Source organism: Wyeomyia smithii, chromosome 2 (assembly GCF_029784165.1).
Source record: "Wyeomyia smithii strain HCP4-BCI-WySm-NY-G18 chromosome 2, ASM2978416v1, whole genome shotgun sequence".
Taxonomy (NCBI): Eukaryota; Metazoa; Arthropoda; class Insecta; order Diptera; family Culicidae; genus Wyeomyia; species Wyeomyia smithii.
This window is the reverse complement of record NC_073695.1, coordinates 206,185,141-206,209,509: the sequence shown is the minus strand read 5'-3', so window position 1 is coordinate 206,209,509 and position 24,369 is coordinate 206,185,141.

Below are 24,369 nucleotides of genomic sequence, written 5' to 3'. Positions count from 1 at the left end.
GCATTGTGAATTCATGTAAATTGTCTACGAATTTTGTATTTATCGTCTTTTTTGTCGAGGTGATATGCAATAATGATTCGATAACTGATTTTGCTCAAATTCTTTCAACGTGTAATTTATATGCTTGAATATTGGTACCGTAGAACATAGTAGGACGATTTTTCGTTATTGTGTGCTGGTTGATAGCTACGGCCGGTTCTCCCCAAAAACGGTCTACTATACTGAAGTTTACCTCGTTTTTTTTTAAATAACAAAAAAAAGGTCATTATTTTACGGGCGAATCGTCATTGTTATACTGACACAAATCTCAAAAACACAAATAAAAGAAAAAGTTTGAAGATAGTTTTTAGGGTAAATTAAATTTTTCTTGTTCTCTCTCTCCCTCTTATTCCACTTATTGAACTTCTATCATTTTTACACCATGGAAAATCCGCCGTTCAAAGTAATAAAATTAGGATGTCCTAGTGTAAATGGACGAGAGTTACGCATTTATTATCAAAACGTACGTGGACTTCGGACGAAAATCGACACTTCCTTTCTTGTTGCTTCAGACTCTGAAAGTACTACGCTTTCGTTCTTACGGAAACTTGGTTGGGTGAAAGAATTCGATCATCTAAGCTTTCTGTTATCTAACTTAAACGATCACCAATAAAACCTGCTTGGGGTTACCGGCATCTCCGTGAACTGAAGCGTCGAAGACGAGTTACTCAACGAAACTATAAAAAAATCGAACTTGTCTAGCAAAGCACCGACATAGACTCACTAGCAACACGAACAAACTTCAATTTTCAAAGAAGTTTACATCGATATCTCTTCATTTTGTACTCGTTCAACAGATGCGAGATTTCAGAATAAGAAAAAAACAGATGCGAGATTAAAAAGGTTCTGTGTACACGAACTTCAAGGCAGCGTTTGATCGTGTGAATCATGAAAAACTGGGCTCCCTGCCATGCTTGTGTGATAGTTTCGATCATACATGGCTGGCAGAATTGTATTTGCTAATTATGGGTTGTCACATTCTGAGCCATGCAAAAAATCTTCTGAAGTGCCGCAAGGAAGCAATCTTGGTACACTTTTGTTTCTCGGTATTTATTAACGATAAGTATAAAGAGTCCTTTTTGACAATCAGGCCAGTTGGTTGTCAAGGGCCTATAACATTGGTTTATTCTCATGATCTATACCACATACCCTTCTTTCAAGCTGAATTTAGTCCCCCTTTGACTCACTTGACTAAAATAAGTCCCTCTTATAATAAAACTGGTCTGATCAACGTATGAAAGTTGTCCTCAAGGAATGGTAATTAGGCGATATTGGGAGGGCAGAGCTCACATACAAGCACGGATAAAAATGATAAGTGTATCACGCACCTGATTAGTGAAACTGCCGATTATATGAAGTGCAGAGCACAGAGAACACCTGGGCAATATCAAAATAAATGAAATGTCACTGGCCGCAGTGATGAGTCCACAGAGAAGAGAAATCAACATTGCTGCTTCATAACTCCGAGTTACACGGTTCCTTTTTTGCAGACGGTGTGAAAATCAATAAATGGGTTTTCGGATTAGCAGTAATGAATCTCTTATTCAAATACTTTATATTTGTCCCAGCGTTTCAGCACTTGTTGAAGCCTTCATCAGGGGAAAAATAAAAAAGTTCGTACTACGTCACATAATTTTATCACTTAAAACGGTGGTCAACAATTTTAACATTGTTTTTCTTCTCTCTGATAAGGCACCAACCAGTGCAGAAACGTTGGGACGCATACAAACCATTTCGTGCTGAATTAAGAGATTCATGACTGCTAAACTAAAAACCCAATTATTGGCACCATCTAAAGTCGACCTCTAAAACGCGATGTGAAAATCTTCAAGAGTATGCTGCCTGATAACCACCTAAGTTGTTTGATGCCTTCAGTGATTGTAGCAATTGATGTCCCCTTACCCTATGAGTCGACAAATTTAACGTTTTAACCTTCAGCAGTAAGCTTCAACCAAACTGAATCTGGGGAAGCTCTCTAGAGCGTAAGACAAATTACAACCGATGCTGTAATATTGAATAGTCAGAATTAATTTTGGATGTGCTTGTCGTTGGGGGTCCGATCAACAAAACTTGGACTGACCACATAGAAGCTGTCTAGGAACAAACTGGCACTATATTACGAACCTGCCTCCCTATGAGCGCCACTTATAAGCGGAGATGTTGAAAAAGTGGGGATGTAACGCACGAGCTATCTTTGTTGCGAAGATCCACACCAATAAAATTAACTGGTCAGCTATTTCTGCGGAAATAAACTCTGTAAAGAAATCTGCGAAGGCGTCAACTTCTAAACATGGAAACAAGGTAGAGTTGGTATGACCAGTATGATACGATCAGGTTCATGTCAACGAGGTTCGCCAAGGTTACAGAACTATTCGACTTTAACAAACCCATCTACATAGGATATTTTTTGTTATTAGTCTTTATTTGTGTTAACAAAACATTGTTCGATGGAAGTTTTTGGCTCACGACATGCAGCTTACCAATTTTGCTATCGTTTGATCGCCGTTTTAATCAGTACTATATTGAAGGTATGGCAAAATCATCGCACAGTGGTCGGAAAATTGAGATTTGCGGCCAAAACAATGTTTTTATGTTAAATTGGTAGTTTCCACTGTAAATGATTTTGTCATATGAGAAAAGTGTTGTAGTGACAAGGGGTTGTTCATAAATTACGTGAATTAAAACATGTATGTAGCATTGAAACCAACTTAACGTTTTCCTAATGTCTAGGCCCGAATAGTTAGGAACACCTATGGCGCAACATGAATTATTATCGCTAGAACCGACGAACAGATGGTAGCACACTACTAATTCTGCCTCCCTACCCGTAGTATAATAATCTTGTGCAGCATATGACAGTAGTTTTTCTACTGGTTTGTTCACTTTCAGTTCGGTTCACGGTACAACCTGTATTTCGTATTTTTACTGTTTCCGCCTAATACTCGCGGTAAAAGGGTGAAGACAGCCCAAAAACCTTTCTCAGTTAGTAATAAACCGCCCTAGAATCAAGATATCCTTAATAGTTTATTACTCGATACCCCGAAAGAAGTGGAGTTCTCCAAAGTACAGGAGAATAAAGTGTACTGATTAAAGTGAAAGAGTTGATTGTAAATTTGCGTGGCCGGTACCTATCCTGGAAAGAGAGCTAAGTTCCTCTCTTCGAGAAGTGTTGCTTGTGGTTACCAGGCGCTAAAACTTACCTGTGAATTAATCAGTGCCTTTACTATCCGTGTCCGCTCGATTAGTACGCATTTTCGAACGCTACCCGTGCATTGTGCGTCTTGCAAAAAAAGGAAGTTTGAGCCCGAATATACCCGTCCCGCAGTCCGCTGTTCCTATTGAGAAGAAGCGTTAGATTTTGGATGTCGAAAGTGATTACCCAGACCAGTTTAGAAATTCTGGATCTAACACTCAATGTGTTTTAGACTGAATCAGTGCGATTTACAAATAATTTCATTAATGAATCACCCAAAAATACAAAACATACAGAAAAAATTTAAACCTTTCTTTTTTCTTTTCTTTCTACAAAAACGGGAATTTTCCGCAAACATTTTACATTGATTCTTGAAAGACACAAGCAGAGCTCTCAAGCACATTACCAGGTACTGTGCTTACACTTGATGTTTTTGAAGCTCAAAATTGGGATGAATCCGCGTGGCCACGTGGCCTGTCGCAGACTCTGTAGGGTCAAAATCAATCCCTCTTCCAGTTTTGGGAAACTAATATAATAAGCACTCAATTGTATGCAATCATACCATAACAGTTTAAGAAGGATTTTATATATTCCAACATATTCCGGAACAGGCCCGGCGTTTCATGTGGGTAGTATGGGTAGTGGGTACTAACTCGGAAAATATCCATGTGGGTACTTACCCACACTGAACTATCGGACAAAACCAAAAATAAAGGTAATGTTGCGAGCGACAGATTTTTCGATGGATATCGTTCAGCGAGAGGTTATAAATCTACAGATTAATGTACAGTTGTAAAGTTTCTAAGGGAAACCTCAACAGAAGTCCGATTAAGCTCAAATTTTGGATGGAGACTTTTTTCGAGAAGAAAAAACTGTTGAGCCCTAACGTTTGTATTAAAAAATTGCTCAAAAATGCCGATTTTTCATGGGTTTACCTTTACATGCCCTGACGAAACTACCCATGCAGCATCAATCATAGTAACCCATGAGTCAGCAGAAAAAAATTGACTCGAACTCTAACCGTAATGGAGAAAACAATGAAGCTACTCCGTTCAGTAGTGTGCGCGATCAAAGAACGGTACCCCACCGCGTCGAAAACGGACATTGTACGGATAAAAGACGCCAGTTACGCTTGTTCCGGTATCTACAATATCTTGGCACTGTTGGACTATAACCATCGAAAGAAAGACCGATTCCGTACGGCCGACGAACCTGAGCGACAAGAAGCTCCAAAAAAATGCTGAAGAGAAAGACTGAGAGAAAAGTGGCTACATCGCTGCGTACGCTTGATCGGGTGGTCGATGCAACCGGCCAAACAGTGAAAAAATACCTGGAGAACATGGACATCAGAAAGCGGCAGTCCTGTCCATTGGTCTCGGAGCTGCAGGCAATGACGCAGTGTCAGCGGCTGAATAAGATGGTCGAGTCGATTTTTCCGGCAAATCGCGACGTGATGGTGGTGGTCGACGCCGAGACCTATCTCACCCTGGATGGCAACGATTGGCAGGGCACTCCGTATTTTACTTCCCCCCGAAGAAAGAGGGCTCTGGGGTAAAATTCATTTCACACACCAAGTTCCCAAAGAAGGTGCTGCTATGACTGACAATCAGCGAGAAGCTCTGTACTGGCCGTGAGCGGGGAAGTTTATAGTACGGAGTGCCTGTCGGAGGTTGCGTCGTTCATTAAGAATTACCATAGAGGCGAAGACGAGGTGCTCTGGCCGGATCTGGAGTCGACTACTCGAGGCAATCTTTGGAGGAGATGAAGCGGCTGAAAATTGATGCGGCACCCAGGTCTGCCAATCCACCCAACGTTTCCCAGCTGCGTCCCATCCAGATACAAACCAGAAGCGTTAGACCTACTCCAACAATTTTGACACGAAAATTGAGGAGGAATTGACAAATAAAACGAAGAAAGAACTCAAAAACATACCTACACGCATGATTTCATCTACCATGGCGAATGATCTGGTAAACTCCCAGAAAGCCGCTCGCATGGGCGTGGAATTTATTTTGCAAGTGAGTCTATTTAATTACCTTCCATGGGAAATTTTTTAAAATCAATTATCTGTCTTGTTTTTTTTTCTATCACCGAAAGAAGTCCATTTTTTAATGCAAACTATCACTGAAAAAGTCCATTTCTATCACCTAAAAAGTCCATTTTGTAATGCAAACATTACTACTGAACGAAATTCAAAAATCTAATTTCTCTTAAACATTCCATTGGCACCCTATTGTTATTGCAGTGTAGATTTTTCGCAAAATTATGTTCAGGTATCAGCAGGTCGCCCCCCCCCCTCGGCTACGCTTTTGTCGTTCATGAACCTTCCGTGTAACTACCCACTCGGGAAAATAATGCGACGCCGGCCCTGGAATAGAGTGATTTGATTAGTATGCTGCACTTGGTAACTGTTTTCTCTACGTGTGAACGAAATAGGAACTTTTGGTCGAGGGACCGAGGTAGGCAACCTCACTCCGAGGCAGTTTTACCGAGGATTTTCACATTGGCAGGCGGATCAAGTCGAGCTGATTCTGAATGCGGAAATATGATGGCCTTGGTCTTAGCTGCATTAATGCAGATTTTCCAGCTGTTGAAATAGTCGGACAGAACATCTAAGCCCACCTGTAGTCTACGTGTCGAAGCTCTTATCACTCGACCCTTGAAGATGATGGCAGTGTCGTCTGTGAACATTAATAGGATGCCACCATTTGAAAGAGGAGCAGCGTCTGAGGCAGACGTTCATCAGGACAGGACCAAGAAAGCTACACTGTGGAACCCCAGCACCTACGTTAAACGTATCAGAGCGAGTGTTGTTAAGAGAGACCTGGAATGATTTGTCCGACAGATAACATTTTAATGATCTTCACGAGGAAGACTGAGAAATTGAATCGCTGCAGCTTGACTTTTCGACATCCAACAATGTCATGGTAGATGTTTGGTTAACGGACTAGTTTTGCCTTAAGATCTCAGTGACTCTAGTGAGTTGGTGAACGGTGGAGTGACCCTGTCTAAACCCGAACTTCATTGAACTTTTTATACGATATGTCCTTTTATAGCGTCCTTAAGAATGGAACAATTGGGTGATTAGGGGAAAAACCAAACACGTGGTAGCCATTCTGCTTCTTTCTCGCGTTACTGACATCGAGTGATAAATACGGTGCAAACTGGCTGATATTGCCAGCCAAAGACTGGACGCGTGAAGTCATTTCGCTTACCTTTTTTGATGTCTGCGTTAGAGAAATAAGACAATCGTCTGGAAAATGTATGTGGATATTTGTCCTTCAAACTTTTCCTTAACTTTTACCGTTGCTTATTCCAGCAAATGGTGAGGATTTTTTTTTTGTTAGGGAATTAGAATTACGTTGTCCATTGATGTGAACTTTTGTAATATATATCCCAGTCAATTGCTATACGTGTCCCCTTGCAAAATACAATGACCACTATTGTTGAGTGATCAGGTACCTGCACCGACACGCTCCCAGTCAGGTGAAATATGGTTTATGAAGCCAATCACCTTCCCAGGATTTAAAGACCAAATCTCTTTGGGCTGTAAACAGCCACTGCCAAGAAACCTTGATCTGCGTTTAAATAATGCACCACAACTGCACAGCAGATGTTCCGATGTCTCGATTTCCATATTACAAAAGCGACAGATATCATCCTGAACCCGGCCAATGTTCTTTAAATGATATCTACTCGGACAGTGCCCCGTTACTAGGCCGACATATGTACAAAGAGCTCTTTTGTTGAGCTCTAGGAGCTTTTTCGAATGATTCTCGTTTGGTGTGATAAATCTTTTAGATTGGGAACACTTTTTGACATCAAACCAATTGGTTATCACCTTTTGTTCCTCCCAGCGTTTAAGCTCCATTTTCACTGCACAGTTTGATATACCGCAGAAAGGTTCTGGGCCGATAAACTGTGAGTTAGATCCTTGTTTTGCAAGTTCATCTGCCTTTTCATTCCCACCAATGCCACAATGTCCTGGAACCCAATACAAGTTTACTGAGTTTGTTTGACATAGCTGTCGCAATGTGAGAATACATTCCCAGACAATCTTGGATGTACATTTATAAGCATCAAGTGCTTTCAGTGCTGCTTGACTGTCAGAGAAAATACAAATATTTGCATGTTTGTATTTCCTAGTCAGACATACATTCGCACATTCAAGGATTGCAAAAATCTCTGCTTGAAACACTGTTGGCCAGTGTCCCATTGCCACTGAAATATTAATTCCAGGGCCGAAGATTCCTGCTCCAGTTTTGGTACCTTTTTTTGAGCCATCTGTGAAAAATACCGTTGAACCGGGACGTACATCAGGAACTTCGACTTCCCAGTCTGCACGCGACGTTTCGCATACCTTGTAGGGAATATCATGGTTATCCTGAGGTGCCATCCAGTCTCCATACATACTCATCACTGGCCCTCTTTTGAAAAAGTCCAGTATTGTCAGGTGACCCACAAGATCACCTGACAAGATAGTTTTTGTTCTTTTTAGCTTCAAGGCACTCTTTTCTGCTTCTAGTTGCACGTATTCGTACAACGGCAGCAGATGAAGAATTGCATCAAGAGCTTTTGACGGGGTGCTTTTCATTGCTCCTGTTATAGCAATGCACGCAAGTCGTTGAACTTTATCTAGCTTTGTTCTAGCGGTGGACTCTTTGGTTTTTGGCCACCACACTAACGCAGCGTAGGTCAGTTTTGGACGTATAATAGATGTGAATATCCACATCACCATTTTCGGTCTCAAGCCCCACTTTCTCTCAACGGTTTTGGAGCACAACCATAATGCACTGACCGCCCTGTTGATTGCATAGTCAAGATGTGCATTCCAGTTTAGCTTGGCATCAAGGATAACTCCTAAGTATTTAACCTGTTCACTGAATGGAATTTCTACTCCTCCAAGCTTGAGAGTTTTTAGATTGAATTTCCTCTTTCTAGTGAAAGGTACGATTACAGCTTTTGTCGGATTAATGCTGAGACCCTCCTTTATACACCAAGACTGGGTATACTCCAGAGCCTCCTGCATTCTTTCCGAAACTATGTTGTCGAACTTTCCTCTTACCAAGATGACTATGTCATCTGCAAAGCCCACAACTTCGAAACCTTTTGTTTCTAAGCTTTTGAGAAGATCGTCCACCACCAAAGACCACATAAGTGGCGAAAGAACACCTCCTTGCGGACATCCTTTCGTTGCCCTTACCGTAATAGACGAACCTCCCAACTCAGAAGTGATTTCTCTTTTTGCAAGCATGGTATGAATCCAGTTAACAATGCTCGTGTGAAATCCTTTGTTCTTCATTGCACTAGACATTGAAGAATAGGACGCATTATCAAAAGCACCTTCAATATCCAAGAAAGATAACAGAGCAATTTCTTTAGCTGAGAGTGACTTTTCAATTTTCATGAGCAGCGTATGAAGCGCTGTTATAGTGGATTTTCCAGTTTGATAGGCAAAGCGGTTTGTTTGCATGTAAGATGTATGAATGAAATCATTCAGCACTTTTTCCATTGTCTTCAACAAAAACCGAAGAAAGACTAATGGGTCTGAATGATTTAGGATGCGTCTTATCACGCTTCCCAGTTTTAGGTATAAAGATTACTTTTACTACCCTCCATTCTGATGGAATATGATTCAACCTTAAACTGGCCTTGAAAATCTCAATGAGAGAAGGAATTAGTATTGCTTCACCTTTTTGAAGCAATGCTGGAAATACTCCATCTACAATTGCAGACTTAAAAGGCTCAAAGGATCTCATAGCACTTTCCAACCTGGTTCTCGTAAAAATTTCATCCGCCACATCTGATACAGTATTTTCCGTTCTAGCAGACCAAGAGCTAGTCTGCGTAGAACAAATTTCAACTAAATCAGAGATGGCTGAATCCGTCTTTTCAATAGAACCGGGAAAATGCGTTTCCGTCATTAGATTTAAGGTATCACGAGGACCACTAGTATAGATTCCGTCGTGACGCTTTAGATTGCCAAGCTCAACGGTATGATCTTTGGCAAGAGTCTTTTGTAATCTAGAAACAACTGGAGTTTTTTCTATAGATTCACACATCTGAACCCAAGACCTCCTTTTAGATTTCCGGATTTCATTGCTATATTCAGTTAAGGCTCTTCTATATTGAGCCCAGTCTGAAGTACGTTTTGCTTTATTAAAAAGTTTCCGACTATTTTTTCGAAGACTTTCAAGCTTCTTGTTCCACCATGGCACGTCGCTACTTGAGGACGATTGTTTGGCGGGACAACTTTTATTGTATGCATTTATCACCATTTCATTTAGCTGAATTGTCATAGATTCCAATTCTGAAACTGTTTCAATTCTGCTACAATTTAAAGGTGAATCTTTTCGCAAATATTGTGCATATTGATTCCAGTCTGTTTTTTTAGGATCTCTGTAAGTAACAGATGATGGTTTCCCACCAATCCATTCAAACAAAATGTGCTTGTGATCAGATAGTGAGGTTTCATCCGATACATGCCAGTTAGCAATTTTTTCAGAAATTGCTGGACTGCATAGCGTCAGATCCAAAAACTTCACCTCTGATAGCGTTTGTAAATGTTAGTTTGTTACCTTTATTGCATATATCTATATTATTTGACGAGAGAAACTCCAATAGGCACTCACCACGACCATTAACGCCCTTGCTCCCCCAAACTGTATGGTGAGCGTTGGCATCACAGCCTATGATGAATGCCCTATTAATGTCTCTGCGAAATTTGACAAACGAAGTGAGGATAATTAGCTTCAATATAATTATCCTTTCATTAACAGGAATTCTAAACTTTGTTGAAAGAATAAACCTTTGATTTACAAACAAATTTTTAGACCAGCAATGTTTCATGCTGTACCGATCTAGTCAAATTGTTGTTAAACAATTAAGAAAACGCTTCAAAGGATTCAGAATGAAATTCTGAAAATGATTTCGAAACGTCCTCCTTGGTTCGAATAACATCGAAAAAGTTGGCGCAAAAAATGCATCGCAGTACTCCACAAGCATGGTATGGTATTCTGTCCATACCTAAACATCACGTCTATGCAAAATGGCGCTAACGTCACTTTTTAGTTTTGGTATTTCCCAGCTATTTTTCAATATTTAAAAAAACGGCAACAAGCATCTTGAAATGGGTAACCTATAATATAGTATTACGTAAAAAAAACGAAATTTGAAAACTTGGCGCTTACGTCAAAATCCCAGCCCACGGCAGTGGTGTTGAAACATTAGAAGTTATGCCAATAGAAATTATTACAATTTTCGACAAAAATCCTTTCAATCATCAATTGCTACGATAAGCTTTCTTTATAGCCAATAAGTTAGCAATGAAGTTAGTTGTAAAAGGCGGGGGCCTAGCGTGGTTAGTAACATCTCCGCCAACCACGCTCGACGCCTGGGTTCGAATCTCACCGCCGACATAGGTTTGATGGTTGTGAGGTGGCGTGATCCACTCACAACCAACCAAAACTGGTCTGGATTCAATCCTAGCCGATACCGAAAGATTTTCTGAGGCGAAAAATCTCTGCGATCACGCCTTCCATCGCATAAGGAAGTAAACCCGTTGGCGCCGGTCCGTTATTCAACGGATCTTGAGTTAGGGTCCTGAGTGGAGTCGCCTCCTGTGCGTCGGTGATTGGCACAACAACAGTGGCGGAACTAGACCGACGAAAATCAAACGAGAATAAAAGAAAAGTTTGTTGTAAGTTCATTCTCCTTTTCTGACAAGTAGGTTTAAATCCATACGAATGATAAGTCTTAATTGCGAAAGGAAACAAATCCTAACAATTAAAATTACAAACTGCTAACAGTGCACATAAGACGGTCTCCATATTAAGGAGTGGCCAAAATTACCAAAATGCAAATTTCATATTCAGGATGTTTTGAGCACATCATTTTGTAGTTTTTGATCTATATTTTAATAATTTCTCAATCAAATATTGATACATAACGCGGTTGATATTGAAAAACGCTTTCAAAGTAATTTTTCTCAAAAATTAAGGAAAAGAGGTTTTCTGAATATGTTGGAATATATGAAATCTTACTGAAGCTGTTATGCTATGTTTACATACAAATAGAAGCTTATTATATAAGCTTCATAAACTTGAAGAGTAATTGATTTTAACCCTGAAGATTCTACCGCAGGCCACGTAGAAAATATGCAAAATATTCATAATTTTGACCTGCAAAAACATTAAATGTAAGCACGTAAGCACCTCGTACCTCGTACCAATCTGGTCTAAAACACATCGAGAAAACGTAAAATTAGTAAAATTATTCGTTTGTATACAATGACAATTTTTTTTATTATTTCGAAAAATAATAAGATTGGCCTTTAATTACGTGGTTTATGGACAACCTCTTGCCACTACAACACTTTTCTCAAATGATAATCATCTACAGTAGAAAACTAACAATTTGACACCAAAAAAATAATTATGGCCAAAAATCCCGATTTTCCGACCATTGTGCAGTGTTTATAAGTCACCATTTGTGATTGGACACACATACTCATTATTTACTTATCTTTATCATGAATATCTGAGCTACTAACAAACGTCTCTTATTAAAGAAAATCTTCTTTTTAATAAAAATAAGTTGGGAACCGTAAATCACGATTTAACTCCATAACGGATCGCGTGAAAATTTGTATGGAAGAGTTTCTGGAACCGAGGATGGTTATTATGCTAGTTGGAGACCCCTCCTTCCACTGGAAGGAAAGGCTACCATACAAACGAAGGACAAATATTTGCATAACTCGAGAACTTATCAAGCAAATATGCAAAATGAATTAGATAAAGACGAAAAATGGGTAGGGCGCGTTTATTACCTAGGTAGATAGGAAAAAGATAGATAAATATAAACCTTCATCAGTAATAAGAGTACTCGGGAAACCCCCGCTGTAATAATTTCTATTAACATTTATTCCGACGATGTCGGTGCGGTAGTAGCAACAGTAGTCGAAAGTTTCACTAGTGGGTACATGTTCGATCGTACGCACATAACAAATCTTGGATTTTATTTTGTCTTACTGAACTCGCTGAATCCGTTGCATACTCTAGCGACTCCACAGTCTGCAGTAATTCCTTTTACACAAAACACGCTAGTTTCAGCGAGGAAATTGATGACGAAGCACATTAAATACTTATTTTTACTAGGCGAATTATAAAAACGTTTACTAGAGTCAGCCGTGTTGCCAGAACTCAATGGATTTTTTATTTTATCACGATTAAAAAAAATGATGTGAATTTGATGAAAATTTATGTTGTTGTTTTAAGTCACCGTATTATTCATTTAAGTTAATCTGCAATTCATTTACTTACACTTCAATATTATAATTTGGTCTGCCAATATTCTTTCGCTGCCTCTCAGTTTCCTGCACATCTTCAAAATTTACGCAATTTTTTTTTCTTTCATTAACTTTGCCGACAATTCTTCTAATTCTCACAGTTATTCTTGTATCGCTATCCATGTTTATGATTAGCATAAATATATGTGTATTTACGAATTATTGAAACGACCTACCTGTTTTTTATCAACTGTGAAAGACAGCGATGTTTTTATGTCCAAATTTTGTCTCTCTGCAAATTACATCTAGATTTATTTTTAAAATTGTTATTATTTGAACTTACTAGCCTTATTACGTACTATTGTTTGTATTCATTATTATTAACTGGAATGTTTTTCTTTTGTTTTCAAATTTGCATCGAAATATTGAAGCAAACAGGAATAAGATTTTTTTTTGCTGGATTTGGTATAAGTTTTTCATTGGATAAAATAAAAAAAAAAACACTGTACTTGTTCGGTTAAGCTCTGAGGGACCCTAGAATTTTTTTTTCAAGAGTAAACTTCGCTTTGTTCAAATTCGGACAAATTCTATCAAATATTGTTATATTCTGTTATTCGTGTATTTTCCTTAAGTTATTAAATTAGAGCTTGCAATTTAACACAATACAAAAAAAACTCTTTCGTTTGTTTATCATGAAACCTTTTTCTTTTACAATTCATATTTCTTATTAGAAAACAAAATATAAATAGAAAAAATATTTATTTTCAGAAAATTGTTCTGTGCTTATTTTTCAGATTAATTTATCGGCTTTGGCTTATCTGATACGTACAATCGGTGTCAGACAGTTTTTCTGTACAATCTTAGATTTTCATGATAAACTTTTAAAAAGCTCGTGCTAAAGGATGGCTCTTCAGTAGAATCGTCTATAGAAAATTTCAAACTACTAGCGGTTTTTTTAAATTCAGAACATCTTAAGCCTTTGGCAGAAAAGATACACAGAAAATAATAATGCTTACTAAAACTGTTAAATAATGATGTTTCCCCATATTGTTATATACGATTTTATTTTAGTCTCTGTAACTGTTTCGAATTCGTTGCCGAGCTATTTTACATTCGATAGGGAAGTGATAACATCACATAAGAACGAAATCAAACGAAAAAGTCAATTTTATTGATCACTCATAGACCGTCTGTTGAACTTTTTTTTCGTGGGTATAATACCGATGGTGAGATAAAGTCACCGTGTGAACCAAAACATTCCTACGTCCCTTCGCTTCGGCAGGAAAAAACAGCAAAACAAGGACACCATTGAGAAACAGTTTAGGCCGGCTGTTGTTGTTGTTGCTGCTGCTGCTGTTAAAACCAAAGGACTTGGAGGCGAAACGAAAAAATCTAACTGTTACTCATAACGGATAACAGGATTCCCATTCCTCCGTTTAGCCGTGGAACATGAATGAACGTAGAAAAGCAATCGGTCCGTAGAAGCTCTGTATTCCGATGGGAGGAGACGGTCAACCGCTCTTCGCTCGTTCCGTTTTCCCTTCGGTGCAATCGGTTGTCGTTGCCACAGCGTAGCAATCGATTCTCGTAGATCTTTTTATCGATTCACTTTCAAACGGTAGTCCACCGGAAGAAAAAAATGGGATGTGATTCTTCCCCGAAAGGACCCAGCGATACCATGGCATCAGCTGGTGGATAGGGTTAACTTCGCTCTCGGTCCAGCTATTATACCGAAGGATTGGTTGTTGACGAACCGAGGCGGCAAACGATACGAAATTGGATTCACAGCGTCATTTGGAGTCGATTTTTAGCCCTTGGAATTGGTCTCCGGACTGCGAGGGACGTAGCGTCGGTCGGTGTGTTTGTTCGTTCCGTGCAAAAGCGGATGCTTATTTCGAACGGTGCTTTGATTGGGGAATCGTTATTCGTCTGCCAACCTCTGATTTTCCATTTATGATAATCAGGTGGTCTTTTCCGTTGGCCAGGTAACCGTTTTTCGATCTGCATTCGATCCGTTCCGGAGGGACGATGCCTGGTAACAGGTGTGAGGTGACATTTCTCTGATGTTTTCGGAAGCTGGCACTTCGGTGCGGAAATGGGTACAAATGGATTTACGAGGGCTGGGATAATAAGTGTACATTAAATATTATCGAAACACGTTTGTAGTTTACTTTGGGTGGTATGTTACGTATGACAAAGAATTTCAAAAAGGTATGCCAATCAGGATTCTCGGAAAATGTGTAATTCCCACGCATTGCACACCTGGACAGAAATATTCGCCATCCGCTGACAGACCACCGAATCACGGTCCAAAATTTGTTAATTGAAGCAAACGGCAAAATCCACGGTCGAGCGCATCTGGACAAATATGACGCTTTCCTTCGCATGGCATCGGGGGCGTTATCATCGAATGGTGGATACACGGAAATCGGTCGGAACTGCATTCGAGCGAATATACACTTCCTGGCCGTTTGCACTTATTTGAATTGTAAATTAGATTTGGTTTAAACATACGTGACTAAGCCATTCCAGTCAGATCTGTGTAGTTCTGTCGCCGAAAACCGGAACAGCCGGTTTGCGATTGTTAGCTTCTGATGATGGAAATCTCGATGCTTCAATTTACACAATTCCGTCCTGTCGGAATGTAAGCATTACTTTTGCGGTGCGGCCTCGTAAACCACCGACATTTAACCAATGTTGGAATGACAATCAGTGCAGATTTCCGGAGCGTTCCCTGGCTATTCAGTATTATTAATAGATGTAATTATGTAATTAATTGTCGAACCAATTCTGTTTTCCTTTAAGGTTTTTTTCTATTTTTCAAATTTAACATTCATTCAAATTGAAGTTGGCTACGATATTGTTTGTCTTCCTAATTGTTGTGACAGTGACTATTTTTTCATAATTATTGTTATGTTCGTTGAAAAATTAACTTTTCTGATAGCCATTTCACAAAAATTCAAATTTAACATTTTCACATTATCATGCACTGAGTATCACAAAGATATCTTTTACAAAAGCAGTGAGTTAAGATTTTGTACTAATTATTGAAATATAGATAAAGTTTTCAATATATTGGTAATTCCGTTAATGGAATAATCAATTTTTAAGGCGCAAAATTATTTGTGAGCTGATGTTATTTGCAATATCTCTGCTTATTATTAGTTATTACATTGATAGCTATTAGTATTTTTAAAATTTTATTTATCATTAATTACGATTTTCTTATTTTCACTAAGTTTTCTATTCATTTTTACAGAAGCTTTAACTTAGGAGCAGGTTTCGACATGATCTTTAGTTATAAATGTGTAACTGTACATACTAATACACATAAATACTAAACAAATCTAAATGTATAAATGTTTCCTAGATCTACAAGATATCGACCTCATTCCAATCACGTTTCCCGTTTTATGCAAAATATATTTTGCATTTAATTAAAAGTAAATTTGAACAACAGCGGTGACAGAGTGGAACAGGGCATCGGTTTGGTGTAACTAGAATACCAAATAAAGCAAGTCATGCCCTTTAATAGTCATCTAAGCGCATTGAAATCTAGGATAGATTCTTTAATTACAGCCTTATCAACGCATACGCGCCGGAAAACGATCAAACCAACGACGTAAAGGAGGGGTTTAGCGAACTCCTTGAGAAAACGTGTGGAGAGTACCCAAAAACAACCTGAAGATCGTCATCGGAAATATGAACGCACAAGTTTGACTGGAAGAATTCTTTCGCCCTGTGTTTGGCAGAAAAAACCTTAACTCCACCACAACCGATAATGGCTCGCATTTCTTCACCAGGTACGACACGTACGGGTGTCAGGAACCGGACCAAGTCAGTTCCTGTCATGTGTAACGACAGGGAGGGGAACCTGTTTACAGATAAGTCTCAGGTAGCCTGGCGTTGGAAACAACACTTCGAAAAGGTGTTGAACAGTGAGGAAAGTAGGAAATTTATCGAGAGGAGAAAGAGAGAAAAATTGGAAAGGCTGGTCAATCTTAGACGAGGCTAAGTAATACAGACTTTTAATATAATAAAAATAATAGGCTTGTAGAGAGTTGAGTTGCGGTTCAGCAGCTGAAAAGGACGAGTTCCTGGGCGAACTTTTTGAAGTCGGAAACGAGATTATACTGAGGACTCGTTTGTCCTATCTACAGGAAGAAGCAAAGACTCGACCAGATGTTCACTTTGAGCCTGACCCTTGTCAAGTTTCGAGAACACAACTTGTAGATACTTTACTGCTGTTCAAATCATAGTAGTCCCATGTTCTACACAAATCTCATGCACGCCGAAATAGCTATGCTTTGAACGGCAGTTCATTTGTTTATAGACTTTAAGGCGGTGTACGATTCAGTGGAACACACCGTGCTGTGGCAGATTATGTTTGAACATGATATTTCGACAAACCTAGTTAAGTGAATTTGTACAACTCTCGGTGGTTTCACATCAAGCATCAAGGCAGCGGTCACAGTATCGGACGCGTTTATGACATTAGATCTGAAGCAATTGGACGGGCTCTAGATCACTTTTTCCCTTGCCATGATCCACTCGTGATATTTTATCCCAAGCTGCCGCCAGGTGTCGTCCCAGGACACCTTCATGTTTATAAAACAGACTACGATCTCTACCACACTCCAGACGGCGTAGATCATTCGGTGAACTCGCTGGCCATTTCGAGCTCGAAATAAACCCTGGAAAATGTTCCACAATCCGGAGTTTCATTATCTTCGCATTGTGAGCTGTCGCCAACCCAACCCCTGGTACCAAAATGAGGACATGCTTTCGGTTCCACGACGATGTTCTGCAGTTTTGTGGGTAACGTAATAATGAGTGTTAAAGTATTCGTACTAAAATTTGCGTTGTACAGGACGCCGAGCCTCACGGTGGCGCTCTACGGACATGAATAGTGGACGTGGAAGAAAGCCGATCTGCGAGGTCCTCGAGCGCAGAATCATGCGATCAGTACTCGCTGGCAAACTAGAAAATGGGGTGTGGCGCTGGCGCAATAAACACTAACTGTATGAAATCTACAAATACGCTGATATTGCCAAGCGGATGCACTACGGCAGGTTATGGTGGGCTGGTCACATATGGTGGATGAGCGATCGGCAAAGGTAATATTTAGTAGAGATTCGAATAGAGATTGACGACTTCCAGGCAGACCACGCACGCGTTGGATGTGAGCTGTCGACGACCAGCCTGACCAGCGGGTGTCCCGGGGCGACTGAAGAGGAGCAGCCCAAGACTAAGTTTTGTGGCGGCTAGCTCTGGATCTGGTATGGGACCTCAACGATCTGTTGCTATTAAAGTAAGTGGTTTTGTTTGGGTAAATATGTCTTCTGGCTTTTATTAAGAATTTCCGAGCTTTTAAATTACCTTTTTTCAGAATATGAATGTACTGATTGTTCAAAAAAGTGGAAGCGCGCAAACGCAGACTTGATGTTGGGCTCTCCGTAACAGAAGGTATGACGAATTGTTTTGATAATAAGTCATATAAAATTTAGGATTTAAGCTCTCTCTAACATTCTCACTGCGATCTCAATTTTCGTGCACAACTATACTGCCGGTACCCGGATAACTGTCCCATAATGAAAAACAACATGTTGAGAAAACGGCGAATCAATAATATCCGTGAATTTTCGGATTTCCAGCGATTACATCCAGAACCAATGACCATAACAGTTTCATGGCACGACAAGTTTATCGTTGAGAACAAAAAACCATGGATGGAATTGGTTTTACGTTATATAACTTGAAAAAAGACAAAATAGGACAAACTATGCGGGTACATTTCAAAAGTACTCGCATAATTTGTCCCATCACATATAAATTCAACCAGCAACCGGCAGTATCATTGGCAACGTAGATTGTATTACAGAAAAACAACATTAGTCTAGGTAATTAAATGACATACTTTTATATGCCTAAAATAATCTGGAGCAAAATTATATGTTTGTAGTTTGTACCACTATGCAGTGGGACTGTAACGCGGGTACTTTTAATATGGGACAAAAACAACTTGTTATTTTTTCCATGTTTTTCCATACAAAAGTATCAATTTAAATATTTTTCCAGAAAATATGATAACAATTAAATCGATTCCCGATGATAACTCAAAAGTGTCCAAAATCAGTGTGGGATAGTTATGCGGGTACCGGCAGTATATGGGATAATAGTACTGCCTATCTACCGACGAATACCGTACAAACCGGTACGGGTCGCTCAATTACCAATGTTTTCGCTGTGAACACGCTTTTATATCTTTCCAAACCAAAATTTGGTAGGCATTTCGGTTCTTCAATACATTAGCAATTGTCAAGAATTTAGTTCGGCTTTTTGACGTTTGCGTTATGGAAATGAACCAGCTTTAATGAAAACCACGGTGAGTTCCTGTCTCACATCTCCACGAGTCATACGACCACGATAGACTGTCAGCATAAGCATGGATACAAATGGTTTATGCATCCGGGGCAATGTTGTCATCCGACAATAGCTGCGACGCAATCTATGGCGCGTTAACCATATCTCGGCGGTAGAGGAAATGTTTCGCCAACCCGAGCATCTGTTCAACAGAATAGTGCGGCTCAAAACAGCTTCTGTTCTCCATGTTATTTTTTTTTAAAGGTGCGGGGAAATCTGCAAACAGACACCTGAGAAGAGAACTTAGAGTGTGGGGATGAGCCTAGGGGAGAGATGCTGGAGTAGTTACACTCCCCCATGCACCTACTGATCCCTGTCCCGACCCACTAAAACCCCTCCAGTCTCTAGCCCTGGTCTTCCCGGAACGACGGTTAAGTATTACGTCGGGGAGTGGCTTTTGTGCGTGCTCTTCACTCTCATAACCTACTACCTGTAGACTGGTAGTTAGCTACCACTGGCGTGTTGGTGGTTGAACCGCCACACACGTTGCAGCTCCAGGACAATCTGAGAGGCGGCCGCACAGACCGCGTTCCAGATGTCCGGGTCGTCGCACATCCTCCGGACTAGATTGTCCGGAGTAGTGCCAGGCCCGCTCACTGCCATCATGTCGCTCCTCGCTCTTACGAAACGGGGGCATACGAAAAAGACAAGCTCAGCAGTCTCCTCATCCTCCACGCACTCGGGACACATGGGGGACCCCGCGTGTCCGAACCTGTGCAGATATTGCCTGAAACAACCATGGCCTGACAGGATTTGTGTCAGGTGGAAGTTCACTTCACCATGTCGTCTCCCGATCCAGCCGGTCGGTGCGTCCATCTGCTCTTTGTGGAGTTGGACCATTCCCGCTGCCAGCGGAGCATCGTGAATGATCTTCTGGTACCTCGTATGCCCCTTGTGTCACGTTGGTCGAAACACTCTCTGTTCTCCTTGATGGCGATTCTGATAGGCATCATGCTGGACATGACACAGATAGCATCGTATGACACCGTACGATACGCACTCGCAATTCTCAGGCACATACGCCTGTAGGTACTTTCCAGTTTACGACGCTAACTGTTAGTACCTAGCGCTCTGGACCACACTGGCCCACCATACCTAAGTATGGACGAAACCACGCTGGCAAGAAGTCTCCGCTTGCTGCCATAAACCGCTGAGCTATTGGACATCATACGAGATAGTGCTGCAATAGCCGATGAGGCCCTCTTACAGGCATAGTCGACGTGACTCCCGAACGTGAGCTTGTCGTCCACCATAACCCCCAAGAGCTTCAGGGATCGCTCTGAGGTGATGGTGCAGTCTCCGACTCTGACCACCGCCTGTTGCTCCGATTTACGGTTGTTCACAACCGTGACCTCCGTCTTATGATGCGCGAGCTACAGTTTCCTGGAGCGCATTCACTCCTCGACCTTGCGTATACAGTGCGCGGCCGTCAACTCGACCTCCTCGATAGACTCGCCGTAAACCTCCAGCGTTATGTCGTCTGCAAAGCCGACGTTTACAACCCCTACATTCCACAACACCGGACCCAGGATAGAACCTTGCGGAACTCCTGCGGTAATTGGGGCGCACTTCTGACCCTCCTCAGTGTCGTAAACAATTACTCCATGTTCTCCATGTTAGGAGCGGCTGATCAACGTCCTGGGGCCAGCGTGGGACTCGTAACAGTGCTCTCACGGTGGTCCTCCAGCGAGGCTGAGGGTCGGTGCAGGCCTCACAAGCCAGCCGTAAAACAATCAATACAGGACGCAAATAATGTTGGTACGGGCCAAAACAATCGACATAGACCTAGGCAATCGAAAACGGACTTACGATTGGAAATCTTAATCATGGAAGTGAATCTTTGAAGACTGCAAGCTCGACAAGGTGGCACTGCAGGAGGTGTGCTGGAAGGAAGCCTCGGTATATACGTACAGGAATGTTTATACCATCTACCAGAGCTGCGACAACACACACGAGCTGGATACAGCTTTTATTGTATTGGACAAAATGCAGAATCGCGTGTGGCCAATCGAAAACAGAATGTGCAAGTTGATCAGAAGTCGTTTCTTCAACTTTAGCCACCATCAACCCATTTCCCGCGGGTGATGCCATATGGCATCACATGACATATAAACTCTGATAACAGTTTAACAACTATACTTTAAATTTCTAACGATGAAAATATTCCAAGCATTTAGAGAACAGATTGATCTTCAACATGCAATATAGTCTCCCATATCGGTACACCTGGAGATCACCACAACAGACTGAAACACAAATCGATCACGGTTTGATTGACGAAAGTCACTTCTCAGATATTATCGACGTCCGAGCCTATCGTGGCACGAACGTTGGTTCTGAGCACTACCTCGGGATGGTCAAAATGCGCCAAAGACTTTCGATTATCAACGACATCCGCTACCGTCGCTCACCACGGTATGATCTAGAGCGACCTAAAATCCCCGAATCCATCGAGTACGCTCAAAGCCTTGAGGCAGCGTTGCCGGATGAGGGAGAGCTTACCGAAGCCCCTCTGGAGATCTGCTGGAGTACAGTGAAAGCAATTCTAGACTAGAAGAATGTAGCGCGGGCATTGATGCTGCAGCAAAGGACCCGTCATAACGTGAGTCGATACAAACATTATCTAAAACATCAGACCCGTCTTTTTCGGGACGAAAAGCACTACCTGGAAGAGCTGAAGTGTGATGAAATTGAACAGCTGTTTCGTTCTCAAGAAACACGTAGATTATGTGACCTTTTGCTATTTTCATAGCCGGTCTCAATACTAAATTATTAAACAAGTCTGATGGGTTGAAAATCACTTAAACATCAAGCTAGGGGATAAAATTAACACATATATAAAAATTTCATAAACATCAATATAAAAGTCAAATATAAAAATTAATAATAAAGTATACGTTAGAATATCCAGCTTAAATTAGCTTCATAGGGAGATGGCACGATACACAAACTCTACACACACGATAAGGATTGTGTTCAGCCCTGACAAGGTACACTTAACATAACCCACTGAACTAAAATTATTTCGCCTGAAAGAAGTTCGGGTGAGAAGTTCCGGGAGCTCCAACGACTATTCGGGTCCTAAGAGAAAGTCCTGGGTTAGCAAGGAGAGAAGGTGTTGGACCGTCAAGTTAGTCGGACGCGCATATTGAACCCGCGGTTTTGACCACCGAACACGTTTTTGGACATCATAGAGCTGATTATACCAACCTTGCTCGTATTCGCAAGATAATTTAGTAGCGGTTCATCGCGGTCAACAATATTCTCGAGGCAATAAGGAACGAGCTACGTAGCGAGCGGTTAACGATCTGAAGTTCCTACCTTCCGGCCTAGTGAGTCCGTTAACCTCAAATTGGAGTGATCAGGAACCGCAGCGAAGCTAACCAACCGACAGAGCGGCTAGTTTCACGATCAGACCGCACCCGGCATGACACAAGCGAATCGGGACAGATCTCGGGACTTTCGAGAGCAGGTGTCGTAGCAACCGGTGGAGCGGCTATTGTCATCGTCAGGCCGATCTCGACAGTACACGTGTGGAGCTGGTATATTATCAGGAAGTACGGGAGCAGGTGTAGCCGAGGGAGCAGCGGCGACAGCCACGGCGCGGCGACGACGGCAACTTCAAGGCGGCAGGCAGCAGCGTGACAGCGGCAGACGGCTGGCCCAGACACGACCATACACACACACGTAACACGTGTTCAAATGTGGAGAATTTGGGCACAAGAGCATGGATTGCAAAAATTGTGCTACGTGTTCCAGGTGTAGCCTAAAACACAAAACATCTGAATGCACGTCTACTGTTTTGAAATGCGTTAATTGTTTAAAGACGAATAAAGAGCGTAACATGAATTTGGACGTCAACTTTTAGTGTTCTTATCAGAGACTCATATTGTCGATATTGAAGCATATGATCAATATAGTATTCCGGGATATAATGTGGCTGCTTGTTTATCACATTCTAGACAAACTGGCGGTGTTGCTATTTATGTCAGAGAATCAGTTCAATTCGAGCTTTGCCGAAACGAAGCGAAGGATGGCAATTGGTTCTTGGGCATAACAGTAGTACGTGGTATGAAGGTGGGTAATTTTGGTGTTTTGTATCATTCTCCCAATGCTAGTGATCACCGTTTCCTTGAAATATTGGAAAATTGGCTTGATGAATTTCTCGATTATAGTAAACTGAATATATTGACTGGCGATTTTAATATCAACTGGCGAGATAATACAAATTCGAATCATTTGAAGCGGTTAGTAGAATCTTTCAATTTAAAACAAAGCGTTAATGAATTTACACGTATTTCCCAGCAAATAGAACTTTGATTGATCATGTTTATTCCAATTTGGATTCCATTTGTTCAGTAACGGATTCTGATATGAAAATAACCGATCATGAGACATAAGTAATCACTGTATTAGACAACTTGAGTGAGAATAATGATTTTAAAAAATTGAAATGCTGGGGAAAATATTCGAAACAGGCTGTTTCGAATCTTGTTGAAAGAAGCTTGGATTTTCCAATCGTGTCCGGTAATTTAGATGATTCTGCAGCTGTTCTTACTAGTATGTTGAAAACGTGTACGAATCAATTAGTTGAACATAAATTTGTAACCTTAAAGAACGCGAACAGCTGGTACAATTTGGATCTTTTGCGTCTTAAGCGCAAGAGGGATAAATTGTACAAAAAGTTTTGTAGATCAAATAGTCAGAGTCATTGGAATGAGTAAACAATCGCGCGTAATAAATATTCACAAGCGTTAAAAAAGACGCGTTGTGAATATATCCAGAGAAAGATTACTCAGCATCAAAACAACAGCAAAGAGTTATGGAAAATTTTGAAATCTTTATTAAAACCTAGTAATTGTAAACCGCGGTCCAAAACTTTTGATGGCACATTAGAACAAACAGAACAAATAATTGCTAGTAAATTTAATGATTATTTCATCAATAGTGTTTCATTGATCAATCAACCAATTGAACTGGTCGATGAACCGGATGAAATAAAACAGCCGACTAACGTTAATAGTAGATTTGATGGTTTTCACCCAATCACAATGGATGGCCTTAAAAATATTTGTTTTTCATTAGGTAAAACGGCTGGCGTAGACAATGTAAATGCTAGGGTTATTCAAGATTGCTTCAATGTTATTGGTCACACTCTGCTGAACCTTATTAATGAATCATTGCTAACTGGGCACGTGCCTAAAGTGTGGAAAGAATCGTTGGTTGTTCCGATTCAAAAGGTTGCTGGAACGATTAAAGCCGAAGAGTTTCGTCCCATCAATATGTTACACACGTTAGAAAAGGTATTGGAACTGGTTGCTAAAGGTCAGCTGTTAGAATATTTAAATAGTAACTCGTTATTAATTCCGGAACAATCTGGCTACCGGGAAGGCCATTCGTGTGAAACCGCGTTGAATTTAGTTCTTGC